This window comes from Petromyzon marinus, chromosome 12 (genome assembly GCF_048934315.1).
Source record: "Petromyzon marinus isolate PM22_M1 ecotype Great Lakes invasive population chromosome 12, UKy_Petmar_22M1.pri1.0, whole genome shotgun sequence".
NCBI lineage: Eukaryota > Metazoa > Chordata > Hyperoartia > Petromyzontiformes > Petromyzontidae > Petromyzon > Petromyzon marinus.
This window is the reverse complement of record NC_133678.1, coordinates 627488-643176: the sequence shown is the minus strand read 5'-3', so window position 1 is coordinate 643176 and position 15689 is coordinate 627488. Positions and strand designations below refer to the sequence as shown.

At 52.7% G+C, this 15689-nt stretch overlaps 1 long non-coding RNA gene across 1 annotated transcript; it reads left to right on the top strand.

The window, feature by feature from the left end:
- Positions 1-3509: 3509 nt before the first annotated feature.
- On the top strand, positions 3510-15420 carry LOC142924312 (uncharacterized). The gene is made up of 3 exons (XR_012941496.1): positions 3510-3704; positions 4198-4294; positions 13154-15420. It is a non-coding gene; the product is annotated as an uncharacterized LOC142924312 (long non-coding RNA).
- Positions 15421-15689: the final 269 nt, after the last annotated feature.

The window sequence follows — 15689 nt, the reverse complement described above, 5'->3', positions numbered from 1 at the left end:
CAGGAGAGTGAGTGGAGTAGAGAGAGATGAGAGGGAGAGGCAGGAGAATGAGTGGAGTAGAGAGAGATGAGAGGGAGAGGCAGGAGAGTGAGTGGAGGGGAGTAGAGAGAGATGAGAGGGAGAGGCAGGAGAGTGAGTGGAGGGGAGAGAGATGAGAGGGAGAGGCAGGAGAGTGAGTGGAGTAGAGAGAGATGAGAGGGAGAGGCAGAAGAGTGAGTGGAGGGGAGTAGAGAGAGATGAGAGGGAGAGGTAGGAGAGTGAGTGGAGGGGAGTAGAGAGAGATGAGAGGGAGAGGCAGGAGAGTGAGTGGAGGGGAGAGAGATGAGAGGGAGAGGCAGGAGAGTGAGTGGAGTAGAGAGAGATGAGAGGGAGAGGCAGAAGAGTGAGTGGAGGGGAGTAGAGAGATGAGAGGGAGAGGCAGGAGAGTGAGTGGAGTAGAGAGAGATGAGAGGGAGAGGCAGGAGAGTGAGTGGAGGGGAGTAGAGAGATGAGAGGGAGAGGCAGGAGAGTGAGTGGAGTAGAGAGAGATGAGAGGGAGAGGCAGGAGAATGAGTGGAGTAGAGAGAGATGAGAGGGAGAGGCAGGAGAGTGAGTGGAGGGGAGTAGAGAGAGATGAGAGGGAGAGGCAGGAGAGTGAGTGGAGGGGAGAGAGATGAGAGGGAGAGGCAGGAGAGTGAGTGGAGTAGAGAGAGATGAGAGGGAGAGGCAGAAGAGTGAGTGGAGGGGAGTAGAGAGAGATGAGAGGGAGAGGTAGGAGAGTGAGTGGAGGGGAGTAGAGAGAGATGAGAGGGAGAGGCAGGAGAGTCAGTGGAGGGGAGAGAGATGAGAGGGAGAGGCAGGAGAGTGAGTGGAGTAGAGAGAGATGAGAGGGAGAGGCAGAAGAGTGAGTGCGAACGATACAGAGAAGTTGAGTGAGAGTCGCCGAGTGAGATCTTGAGCGAGTGAATCGCTGAGTGTGTTACCGATGAAGTGAGTTAGTCGCCAGGTGAGTGACTTGCTGAGGGCGTGAGATGCTGCTGCTGCTGCTCGGAAGGGGTTAATAAACTGAGACCCCCGCATGCAAACAAAGGCGGCACGCGTGTGGACGTGGGCGGCCGTCTCCACGGCGTGAGTCGGGCACAAAGCGCGGAGCATGCACGGCCCTAGGGACTCATGGCAAAGACAAAGATCCCCCAGGCTGGTGGGGGCAATTGCCGCTCGTGAGCCCCTACGAAGGCCGGCAAACACGACGCACGCCATGGTGTTCGTGGTGGTGATGATGCTTTATACGCGCAGCCGAAAGGCTGAGTCGACCTAGAGGCGGCACGGTTCTGATAATGATTGGTCACAGACGTTTTTGGCGGTATTGTGCGGGGATCAAACTCGGGATCGCCGGGTTCGGAGGGCAAGGCGCTCGCTGGCCACTGACCCCGCCACTCGCTCGTGACCCACGGCCGCAGTGAAACCGGCACCGGCCGAACACCTCCACTGCGGAGCCATCACTCGACTGCGATCTCACACACAGCAGCGGCATCGCCCCCTGCTGCGAAAGCTTGGCAGGACCCTCCTGGGTGAAGAGTCTTGAGACTCGGTGAGGCGTTTGTGGGTACACACACAGAATAATGAGATTTGATAAACTAAACAGACTGTTGGGGCAAGTTCCCGCACGGCACACAATGTGCTTGATGGCCAACATCACGCTCGGCCGCCTTTGTCTCCCCAGTGGCGATGTTTACACACCGCACGAGGTACTCATTTGAGGCTGAGTTGACCCAGGGGAGGCCCACAACCGGTTCAGAATACGACCACCGATAAAATACACACGGCACATAACACACAACACACACAGCACATGACACACGACACACACACAGCACATAACACACAACACACACAGCACATAACACACAACACACACACAGCACATAACACACAACACACACAGCACGTAACACACAACACACACAGCGCATAACACACAACACACACACAGCGCATAACACACAACACACACAGCACATAACACACAACACACACAGTACATAACACACAACACACACACGGCACATAACACACCACACATACAGCACATAACACACACACACAGCACGTAACACACAACACACACACAGCGCATAACACCCAACACAGCGCATAACACACAACACACACACAGCACATAACACACAACACACACACAGCACATAACACACAACACACACACAGCACATAACACACAACACACAGCGCGTAACACACAACACACACACAGCGCATAACACATACGCAGCGAACACAACACACATCACACACAGCACATAACACACAACACACACACAGCACATAACACACAACACACACAGCACATAACACACAACACACACAGCACATAACACACAACACACACAGCATATAACACACAACACACACAGCACATAACACACACCACAGCGCGTAACACACAACACACACACGGCACATAACACACAACACATACACAGCACATAACACACAACACACACAGCACATAACACACAACACACACACAGCACATAACACACAACACACACAGCACATAACACACAACACACACAGCACATAACACACAACACACACACAGCACATAACACACAACACACACAGCACATAACACACACCACAGCGCGTAACACACAACACACACACGGCACATAACACACAACACACACACAGCACATAACACACAACACAGCACATAACACACAACACACACAGCACATAACACACAACACACACAGCACATAACACACAACACAGCACATAACACACAACACACACACAGCGCATAACACACAACACACACACAGCGCATAACACATACGCAGCGCACACACCACACATCACACACAGCGCACAACGCACACGACACAGCATACACGCGCATACAGCACACAAAACGAACACACACACAACATACAGCAGACACGCGCACACTCGCGTTCAAGTATCCAGGAACAGTCATCATAGCCGGCAACAGCAGCCTCAGCAGCAGCCTCGGCAGCAGCAGCAGCAGCGCCTCCTCTGCCTCACTGTGGACGCAGAGTCCGCCCGCTGCTACTCGCGAGTTCACGGAGCGGCAACAGAGCGGGCGCGAGGCGACTCACGCCACTGCCAGAGACGTCGCCTCGGCCACGCAGCGCTCCTGAATCACTACTCCTATTATCACTATTATTACTAAACCCAGTTCTACACAGTCAAGTACTATCTATTCATCTCCATTTGTCACTCGGGAGATCGTCTCCTGTGCGTTACCACGTGGCTCGCCCGCCGCTGCTGAGCCATCGACTCACACGTGGGGCCTGGACCCAGCCCGCGTGGGGCCAGGACCCGGCCCGCGTGGGGCCCGGACCCGGCCCGCGTGGGGCCCGGACCCGGCCCGCGTGGGGCCCGGACCCGGCCCGCGTGGGGCCCGGACCCGGCCCGCGCGGGGCCCGGACCCGGCCCGCGTGGGGCCCGGACCCGGCCCGCGCGGGGCCAGGACCCGGCCCGCGTGGGGCCCGGACCCGGCCCGCGCGGGGCCCGGACCCGGCCCGAGGGGCCCCGGGCGGCACGCTCGCGAGGCCCGCAGTGGCCGGGCCCGGAGGAGCCGGGCGAGCCGGAGGGCCGCTGCTCGTCTGCGGTGTGCGTCTGGGTGGTGTCGGCTGCATCGCGAGCGCAGAGAAGAAGATGGACGAGGTTGTGTCTGTGTGAGTCTCTCTGCGTGTTGGCCCGTCTCGCTGTGTCTCTATGGTTGTCTGTCTCACTGCGTCTTTCTCTCGGTCGACTCAGAGCTCAAATGCGTACTTGGCGCGGTGAGTAGACAACATCGCTACTTGGGAGACAAAGGTGGCCGCGCGTGGTGCTGGCCACCTATCTCCTCAGGTGCCTTGCCGGCCTTTATAGGTGCTCGCTAACAACACTTGCCCCTACACTCTGTACAGGCTATAGGGGCTCTTTGTCTTGTTTCTCTCTGTCTCGCTGTGTGCCTCTGTCCCGATGTTGTCTGTCTCTATGCGGGAATCTGTATCTCTAAGTTCCCCCGTGTCTTTATGTTTATCCGCGTCTGCCTCTGTGCGTCTTTGTCTCTCGTTGTCCCTGTGCAAAAGTCTCCGTGTCTGTCTGTGCAAGGGAATCGGGTAGGCGGGTTCACAGCGCAGTGCGCTAACCGCTGCGCCACCGCTCTGCTTCGTGTATCTGCAGGCGGGGCCAGGTGCTCGTTTGATGCGGATGCAGCAGGGAGCACGTTCATGGAGAATTGCCCACTGATGTAAGCGGTGGCGACGACAATTTAACTCAGGTGTGCCAGTGTTGTTGGTGGTGGTGCTTCGTATCCAACCACTGCGCCACCGCTCCACCCGATGTTTCATTCACGTTCACGTATGGTGACGGGGTGGGGGGCTAAAATCTCCCCCCCCCCCACTATCTTTGTCTCCCTACGGTGGAGAGCGCTACAGCTGTTCCGACCCCCCACCCCCCAGCTCAACACCCCAACCCCCACTCTCGCTATCCCACGTGAGCAGCAATCACAGAACAAAAACGTGGAGATTTACCACTCGGGTCCACAGCTGGTGCGGTGCGCGGTGCGGAGCTTCCAGAAGCCGGCGTGGATTTCACAATGGGAGTTGATTGTTGTACAGCCCTTTAATCACTCACTCGACCACTCACTCTTTATAACACTCACTCAACCACTCACTCACCCTGTCACTCACTCGACCACTCACTCTTTATAACAGTCACTCACTCAACCACTCACCCTGTCACTCAGTCAACCACTCACTCAACCACTCACTCATTATAACACTCACCCTGTCGCTCACTCAACAACTCACTCGCCCTGTCACTCACTCGGCCACTCACTCTTTATAAGACTTCGTCACTCAACCACTCACTCACCCTGTCACTCACTCGATCACTCACTCTTTATAACACTCACTCACTCAACCACTCACTCACCCTGTCACTCACTCGACCACTCACTCTTTATAACACTCACTCACTCAACCACTCACTCAACCACTCACTCATTATAACACTCACCCTGTCACTCACTCAACCACTCACTCGCCCTGTCAATCACTCAACCATTCACTCACCCTGCCACTCACTCGACCACTCACTCTTTATAACACTCACTCACCCTGTCACTCACTCAACCACTCACTCAACCACTCACTCATTATAACACTCACCCTGTCACTCACTCAACCATTTACTCGCCCTGTCAATCACTCAACCACTCACTCACCCTGCCACTCACTCGACCACTCACTCTTTATAACACTCACTCACCCTGTCACTCACTCAACCACTCACTCAACCACTCACTCACCCTGTCACTCACTCGACCACTCACTCTTTATAACACTCACTCACTCAACCACTCACTCAACCACTCACTCATTATAACACTCACCCTGTCACTCACTCAACCACTCACTCACCCTGTCACTCACTCGACCACTCACTCTTTATAACAGTCACTCACTCAACCACTCACCCTGTCACTCAGTCAACCACTCACTCAACCACTCACTCATTATAACACTCACCCTGTCGCTCACTCAACAACTCACTCGCCCTGTCACTCACTCGACCACTCACTCTTTATAAGACTTCCTCACTCAACCACTCACTCACCCTGTCACTCACTCGATCACTCACTCTTTATAACACTCACTCACTCAACCACTCACTCACCCTGTCACTCACTCGACTACTCACTCTTTATAACACTCACTCACTCAACCACTCACTCAACCACTCACTCATTATAACACTCACCCTGTCACTCACTCAACCACTCACTCGCCCTGTCAATCACTCAACCACTCACTCACCCTGCCACTCACTCGACCACTCACTCTTTATAACACTCACTCACCCTGTCACTCACTCAACCACTCACTCAACCACTCACTCATTATAACACTCACCCTGTCACTCACTCAACCATTTACTCGCCCTGTCAATCACTCAACCACTCACTCACCCTGCCACTCACTCGACCACTCACTCTTTATAACACTCACTCACCCTGTCACTCACTCAACCACTCACTCAACCACTCACTCACCCTGTCACTCACTCGACCACTCACTCTTTATAACACTCACTCACTCAACCACTCACTCAACCACTCACTCATTATAACACTCACCCTGTCACTCACTCAACCACTCACTCACTCTGCCACTCACTCGACCACTCACTCTTTATAACACTCACTCACCCTGTCACTCACTCAACCACTCACTCAACCACTCACTCACCCTGTCACTCACTCGACCACTCACTCTTTATAACACTCACTCACTCAACCACTCACTCACCCTGTCACTCGACCACTCACTCTTTATAACACTCACTCACTCAACCACTCACTCACTATAACACTCACCCTGTAACTCACTCAACCACTCACTCGCCCTGTCAATCACTCAACCACTCACTCACCCTTCCACTCACTCGACCACTCACTCTCTATAACACTCACTCACCCTGTCACTCACTCAACCACTCACTCAACCACTCACTCATTATATCACTCACTCACCCTGTCACTCACCCTGTCACTCACTCATTATAACACTCACTCACTCAACCACTCACTCACCCTGTCACTCACTCAACCACTCACTCAACCACTCACTCTATATAACACTCACTCACCCTGTCACTCACCCTGTCACTCACTCAACCACTCACTCAATATAACACTCACTCACTCAACCACTCACTCACCCTGTCACTCACTCAACCACTCACTCATAACACTCACTCACCCTGTCACTCACCCTGTCACTCACTCAACCACTCACTCACCCTGTCACTCGACCACTCACTCATTATAACCCTCACTCACCCTGCCACTCGCTCAACCACTCACTCATTATAACACTCACTCACCCTGTCACTCACTCTCACTCACTCACTCATTATAACACTCACTCACTCACCCTGTCACTCACTCAACCACTCACTCATTATGACACTCACTCAACCTGTCACTCACTCACCGTCACTCACTCAACCACTCACTCATTATAACACTCACTCACCCTGTCACTCAACCACTCACTCAACCACTCACTCATTATACCACTCACTCACCCTGTCACTCACCCTGTCACTCACTCTCACTCACTCATTATAACACTCACTCACCCTGTCACTCACTCAACCACTCACTCAACCACACACTCACCCTGTCACTCGACCACTCACTCATTATAACACTCACTCACCCTGTCACTCACCCTGTCACTCACTCAACCACTCACTCAATATAACACTCACTCACTCAACCACTCACTCACCCTGTCACTCACTCAACCACTCACTCATTATAACACTCACTCACTCAACCACTCACTCACCCTGTCACTCACTCAACCACTCACTCAACCACTCACTCATTATAACACTCACTCACCCTGTCACTCACTCTAACCCATTCACTCAACCACTCACTCATTATAACACTCACCCTGTCACTCACTCGACCACTCACTCATTGCAACACTCACCCTGTCACTCACCCTGTTACTCACCCTGTCACTCACTCAACCACTCACTCTTGATAACACGCACTTACCCTGTCACTCACTCTAACCCAATGTTCTTCGCTAATTTTCCGAGGGGGGCCACTATCGCCGATACAACATCATCAATGTGAGGGCCGCCACACATTCTAAACCACTGGGGGTTTGCCAGCATCACGGCGATGGTGATGACGATGGGGAGTGTCCTCACTCGCTGTGGACTGTGGGGCCGCACTAAAGGCCACCAGAGGCCGCCAGTGGCCCGTGGGCCTTGCAATGAAGAACCCTGCTCGAGGCCACTCACTCACTGACTCAACCAATCACTCATCCTGTTACTCACTCACTCACTCAACCAATCACTCATCCTGTCACTCACTCACTCACCCACCCACTCAACCAATCACTCATCCTGTCACTCACTCACTCACTCACCCAATCACTCATCCTGTCACTCACTCACTCACTCAACCAATCACTCATCCTGTCACTCACTCACTCAACTAATCACTCATCCTGTCACTGACTCACTAACTCACTTACTCACTCAACCAATCACTCATCCTGTCACTCACTCAGTCACCCACTCATTCACTAAACCGATCACTCATCCTGTCACTCACTCACTCAACCAATCACTCATCCTGTCACTCACTCACTGACTCACTGACTCAACCAATCACTCATCCTGTCACTCACTCACTCACCCACTCACTCAACCAATCACTCATCCTGTCACTCACTCACTCACCCACTCACTCAACCAGTCACTTATCCTGTCACTCAGTCACTCACCCACTCACTCACTGACTCAACCAATCACTCATCCTGTCACTGACTCACTCACCCACTCACTCAACCAATCACTCATCCTGTCATTCACTCACTCACTCACTGACTCAACCAATCACTCATCCTGTCACTCACTCATTCACCCACTCACTAAACCAATCACTCGTCCTGTCACTCACTCACTCACTCACCCACTCACTGAACCAATCACTCATCCTGTCACTCGCTCACTCACTCACCCACTCACTCACTGACTCAACCAATCACTCATCCTGTCACTCACTCACTCAACCAATCACTCATCCTGTCACTCACTCACTCACTGACTCAACCAATCACTCATCCTGTCACTCACCCACTCACTGACTCAACCAATCACTCATCCTGTCACTCACTCACTCACTGACTCATCCTGTCACTCACTCACTCAAACAATCACTCATTCTGTCATTCACTCACTCACTCACTGACTCAACCAATCACTCATCCTGTCACTCACTCACTCACTCACCCACTCACTCACTGACTCAACCAATCACTCATCCTGTCACTCACTCACCCACTCACTCATCCTGTCACTCACTCACCACACCGCAGGTCACCTCGCTCCTCTCTCTGCGTCTTCCCGCACACTGCTCCACTCTGGAATTCCCTGCCTTCCATCATCATCGTCGACTCTTTTCTCTTAACAACAACATCGCTCAAATTCAAGACGCGAGTTACACTCTCGTATCTATCACAACGTGAGTGGTGAGTGCTGTTTGTTCCTGACCGCTTGGTGTTTTGGGACCATGTTTGCTCAGCCAGTGTTTTTTTCTTTCACAAAGATCAAAAATAGCAGCAGCAGCAGCAGCACAGAGCGAGAGAGTGAGAGCTAGAGAGAGAAAGCAAGAGAGAGCTCTGATTAAACCCCATCAATTATGAACCAATAGCCGCGCATCCCATTGCATGCCCGGGGTCGATAAGCTGTCGATACCCCTGTAGCGGGGATAATCAGAAAAATGAGTGAATTCGTTATCGATCCATATCGCCTCTACTACGCTCTGTAATAGACCTGGAGAAGAATCTCGCTGGGAGACAGCCACACGAGGCATTACTCACAACGCTGTGTACATTGCCTCCTGAACTGCGCTGTTTCGGCTGAGATATCGGCGGGGGGAGGGGTCGTGATGAGACGCCGCACTCACTGCGCGGTCTGCGACGGTGAAGCGAGGGTACGTGAGGAGTCACAAGGCTCGTGTCTTCAGGAGGGTCCTGCCAAGTGTTGTACTGCAGTAAGAGGGGGCGATGTTACTGCTGCTGCTGCTGTGTGATCCACATTGAGTGATGTATAGGAGGAAATTTGTCAGCATTGCGATGTTTTTGTCGATACTAATTGCATTGTGTGTGTGTGCGCGTTTTCGGTTTGGAAAGTAAATCGGAGAAACTGGAGTAACCCATGCAGAACAGGGGGAGATAATACAAACTCCACACAGCAAAGGCGCCAGAGTGGGGAGTCGAACCCGGGCTGTCCATGCTGCGAGGCACGAATATTCCCACCGCGCCGTGGCCCTACAGTGTGGGTGCGGGTACCCACACGTGGCCCTACAGTGTGGGTGCCCGCACCCACACTGATTGGTTGAGTCAGTGGGTGATTCGCAGTGAGTGGGTGATTCGCAGTGAGTGGGTGATTCGCAGTGAGTGGGTGATTCGCAGTGAGTGGGTGATTCGCAGTGAGTGGGTGATTCGCAGTGAGTGGGTGATTCGCAGTGAGTGGGTGATTCGCAGTGAGTGGGTGATTCGCAGTGAGTGGGTGATTCTCAGTGAGTGGGTGATTCGCAGTGAGTGACTACGTTGAGATTTGTAATGCTGCGTCGAGCTAGGACACATATCTCAAAGCTCCACGCACGGCCGTCTTCCTCTCAAATGTTTATCGTAATCATCTACGATCTCTCCACTGCTGGATGAATGCCTCCCTCGCCACCCGTCACGTTCTGGTCTCGTCACAGAAACGTCTAAATCGTTAAGCCCAGAGTGTTGCTGGGACGCAGTGGATATGCTTAGCATGCTGACGGGTTATTTTTCATCTGGTGATTAATATTAAAGGGATGATTGCAATTAATTACAAGAGACGTTCTTATCTGGACCAAAATATACTCCGGCAAAAACCGATAACAAGGAGAGCAAACACGTTTACATAGAAATACAGAACAACAACAACCGCCATTCGCCACGAAGTGGCGGTGACGTCACCACGACGCTTGTGCCAGGCCATGTGCACCTTGAGGCCACGTGAAGTGTCGAAACGCCCGCTGGCAGGAGGTAACGGGGCAGACCCAAGTGCCACGGGTTGACTAAGATGACTGAGATGACTGGCTGATGCACCACCTGTGCCCCCTACTGTGCCAACCTGCTGTGCTTTAGCCACTCGGCGCTCCGCTCATTGTTGTGAGCGTCGCTCCTCCGCCCTCCGTTATTGTTGGAGGGCGACTGCCTTCAACTGCCCAGTAGCGTCCTTCACGAGCCTCCTCCACAGAGGCCGATCTTGACACCGCTAGTACCAGTCATCGGCAAGTCCACTCAGCTTCACGTCCTCCTGTACCACATCACTCCATCTCTTCTCTAGCCCGTGCCGTGCCCGTTTAGCCCCCTCGATCTGGCTGAACAAAAGCTGTTTCGGCATGCGGTGGCTGGGCATGTGGGCTACATGACCCAGCCAACGCAGCCTTGCCTGCCGGAGGAGCTCACCGATGGGACCGTGCCCAGATCTTTCAAGGATTTGCGATCTCATCACACAATCCAGCCTGGTTAAACCCAAGATGGATCGTAGGCAGGCCAGCCTAAATGTTTCTAACCAGCGAAGATGTTCCATCAGGGGGGTCCACGTTTTGCAAGCGTAGAGAAGGGAAGGAATGACCGTGGTCGAGAAGACCTGAAGCTTAGTGCGGAGTGACAGACCAGGTAGCTTCCACACAGCGTTACGCAACCGATGAAAATATATTGCCGCTCGACTGATTTGGAGTGAGACCTCTGCTGTTAAACTGGAGCCGGTCATAAGCACACTGCCCAGGTATGGGAAACTCTCTACTCTCTCCACAACTGCCCCATCACCGATTGGGAGTTGTGGGGGTGGAGTGTTCGATGGTACAAAATACCCAGGCAGGTGCTTAGTTTTGGTGGGGCTGATGGTAAGGCCCCATCTCTTAGTGGCACGTTCCAGTCTCAGCAGCAGCGTCTCCAACTCCTCCTCTGAATGAGCAGCTATTACCAAATCATCGGCATACATAACGTGGTTGAGCAATAGGGAGTCATCCCTTGACCGCACCCGGGCATCGATCAGCCTCCCATGATATCTGTACCATATGGAGATTCCCCCGGTACAGCTATTGAAGGCTTCACGAACTACGTGGTCAAAATAGATGTTAAATAATGTGGGAGCCAGAGGAAATCCCTGTCGCACCCCAAGGTGTACAGGGAATGGTTCTGACTCTCGGCCACGTAGTTTTACCCGGGCCCGCTCACCATCATGAAGGTCCTTAATGATCGTGAGCAGGGGGTCAGGGACTCCAAAAGCACGAAGAACAACCCAGAGCCCAGGTCTACTGATGGTATCATAGGCCTTGACCAGGTCAATAAAGCAGAGATGTAGGTCTTGTTGGAATTCCCTACACCTCTGCTGTAGCAGACGGACAGAAAATATGGCATCTGTGCAGGACCGCCCTTTCCTGAAACCGCATTGGGGCTCCGCAAGCCTCTCCTCAGCGTGCCTGGCAAGGCGATGCTGAATAATCCTTGCCAGGACCTTTCCCGGCACACTGAGGAGTGAGATGCCCCTGTAGTTGTTACAGTCTGTGCGGTCCCCCTCTTTAAGAAGTCTCTCTCACACACACGCACACTCCTCTTTAAGAAGGGGGACCGCACAGACCGCACAGACTGTAACAACTACAGGGGCATCTCACTCCTCAGTGTGCCGGGAAAGGTCCTGGCAAGGATTATTCAACATCGCCTTGCCAGGCATGCTGAGGAGAGGCTTGCGGAGCCCCAATGCGGTTTCAGGAAAGGGCGGTCCTGCACAGATGCCATATTTTCTGTCCGTCTGCTACAGCAGAGGTGTAGGGAATTCCAGCAAGACCTACATCTCTGCTTTATTGACCTGGTCAAGGCCTATGATACTATCAGTATCATAGGCCTTGACAGTCTCGCACACACACACAGGCTCACACACACACAGTCTCACAAACACACACAGACTCTCATACACAGTCTCACACATACACAGGCTCACACACACAGTCTCACACACACAGTCTCACACACACACAGTCTCTCACACACACACACAGTCTCACACACACACAGTCTCTCACACACACGCACACAGTCTCTCTAACACACACACAGTCTCACACACACACAGTCTCTCACACACACACACAGTCTCACACGCGCACAGTCTCTCTCTCTCTCACACACGCACACGACACAAAGATCCCCCGTATAGCCTTAACACACTGTTGGGGCAAGTGCTGTTAGCGAGCACCTATGGCGGCACCTCCGATGAGCAAGGTTGGCTACGTACGGTGCGAACGAAATTCCACATACATACAAGGTCGGCACGACACACGGCGGGGTGGTGGGTGGTGAGCACCACGCTCAGCTACACACAGACACACACTCACGCTCGCTCGCTCACACACAGCTTCTATATTCCGTAAGCCTTCACTCGGCTGTGATATTGAGATGGCAGCTGCTGCTGCTGTTGTTGTTGTTGATTCCCCGCACTCGGAGCGGGAGTGCGGGCTCCGTGCTGCGCGCGTTGACAGTCGCGCGTTCACGTCCGCCAACAGACTTCATCTCGTCCAGTACCGGGGGATCTCCAACCGGTGCTGAGCCTCCCCGAAGTCGACTCAGCCGACGTTGGGCACCCTACCTGGTGCGGTTGTTTAAACATCAGCACTCGGGAGACAAAGGCGTCCGGGCGTGGTGTTGGCCACCCCACCCCCTTGTGTTGCACGGTTGGCCTACGTACGGCGCGAAAGAAGTTCTACATACATAGGTGGTCACTAACAGCACTTGCCCCAGCTGTCTGTTAAAGGCTATAACGGGGGGGCTTTGTCTTTACATTACAGTGTAAGTGCCAGACAGCGGAAACAAAGGCAAATAAAATAACATGCGCCGACAGGTGACGCGCTGCTTGCACAGGTGAACACACACACAGGTACACACACACACACGTGCACACACACACACACAGGTACACACCCACACACAGGTGAACACACACAGGTACACACACACACGTGCACACACACAGGTGAACACACACACAGGTACACACACACAGGTACACACACAGGTACACACCCACACACAGGTGAACACACACACAGGTACACACACACAGGTACACACACACACACAGGTACACACCCACACACAGGTGAACACACACAGGTACACACACACGTGCACACACACAGGTACACACACACAGGTGAACACACACACAGGTACACACACACAGGTACACACACACAGGTGAACACACACACAGGTACACACACACAGGTACACACACACAGGTGAACACACACACAGGTACACACACACAGGTGAACACACACACAGGTACACACCCACACACAGGTGAACACACACACAGGTACACACACACACGTGCACACACACAGGTGAACACACACACAGGTGAACACACACACAGGTACACACACAGGTACACACCCACACACAGGTGAACACACACACAAGGTACACACACACAGGTACACACACACACAGGTACACACCCACACACAGGTGAACACACACACAGGTACACACACACAGGTACACACACACAGGTACACACACAGGTACATACACACAGGTACACGCACACACACAGGTACACACACAGGTACACACACACGCAGGTGCACACACACACACACAGGTACATACACACAGGTACACGCACACACACAGGTACACACACAGGTACATACACACAGGTACATACACACAGGTGCACGCACACACACAGGTACACACACAGGTACACACAGGTACATACACACACAGGTACACACACAGGTACACACACACAGGTACACACACACGCAGGTGCACACACACACGCACACACACGGGGACGCACGCTGGAAAACAAATAGCAGCAGCAGCCAACCCCTCACGCTTGAGAGAGGGAGGGGGGAGGCAGCTTCCACCTGTAACGCCACTGACTCTGGATCAGCTGCTGCGTGTCGCTGTAACGCGATCGTTATGAGTAAACAGACAGAGGGGTTTGGTGATGACTGTTCCTCATCCTCCTGCTGCTGCGTTGGCAGTGGTGGTGCACACGCACAGCCAACAAAATAAAAACAACTCAGCCTGGATCGTGTCAATGTGAGACGGCACGAGTTCAATGCCCTTTCATTGAGGCGGTGGTGAGTGGCTTCACGTGCTCACACGAGAAAACGTCTCACAATGCCATGCGCACAGCATCATTTTGCAATTTGATGTTTAATACAAGCGCGTTCATTTAGAAGTTGTGATACACTTATGTGATTGATGGAGCTGTGTCTGTTACCCAATAATCACTATTCGCATGATCCCACTGTGCCGAGTGGGATCCTGAGAGTGAGGCTGGGAGTGATCAGCCTTGTCCTTATGCAGTGCTATGGAAACTGTCGACGTTACAGGCAAGGACTCTCTCTTTACGATATGGGGGGCCCTGATGTGATACTGATCGTCGAAAGGGGACCAGATTTTTGCCTGTACCGAGTCAATGCTGCTGAATCTGTGCACTCCAAGGGGTCGTGCGGCTGTGTAAAATATTCTTGTTACGTGGAGCCAGGGAGATTTTAATGAGACGTTGTCTGCGTCACTACATACGTCTGGTGTCTTTGGAATGTCAGAGAGGGAACCGGCAAAAACGGTAAAAAAAATTTCGGAATAGGAATCGAAAACGGTTCAGAAAGTCAGAAAACCGGTAACCGTTTACAGTGGAATTTGCATAACGAATGCACTGATACGTAATCTTCTGTTATTTTTTTATTATTTTATTTGAACCTATCTACGTGACTTTATCTAAATAAAGACCCAAGAACATGAATTCCTGCAGTCACGAAAGCTCTAAGTCAAGGTTTGCACTGATACATACAACAACAAATATGTTGTTTTCGACTGCCGCGCCGGGAAATGTAATCGAGGCTGGGCCCTCTGTGTGGCGACTGCGGCGTGCTACCAGCCCCGTGTCGCGCGTGTCACTCGACGTGTCTCTGTGTGCCACAGACTGGGCACCAATGTACAGCGGCTGTTTCTCCAAGCGGTTACCGGTAATGCATTAAAAAAACCCTCCGATTACAACAACCGTGTAGACAT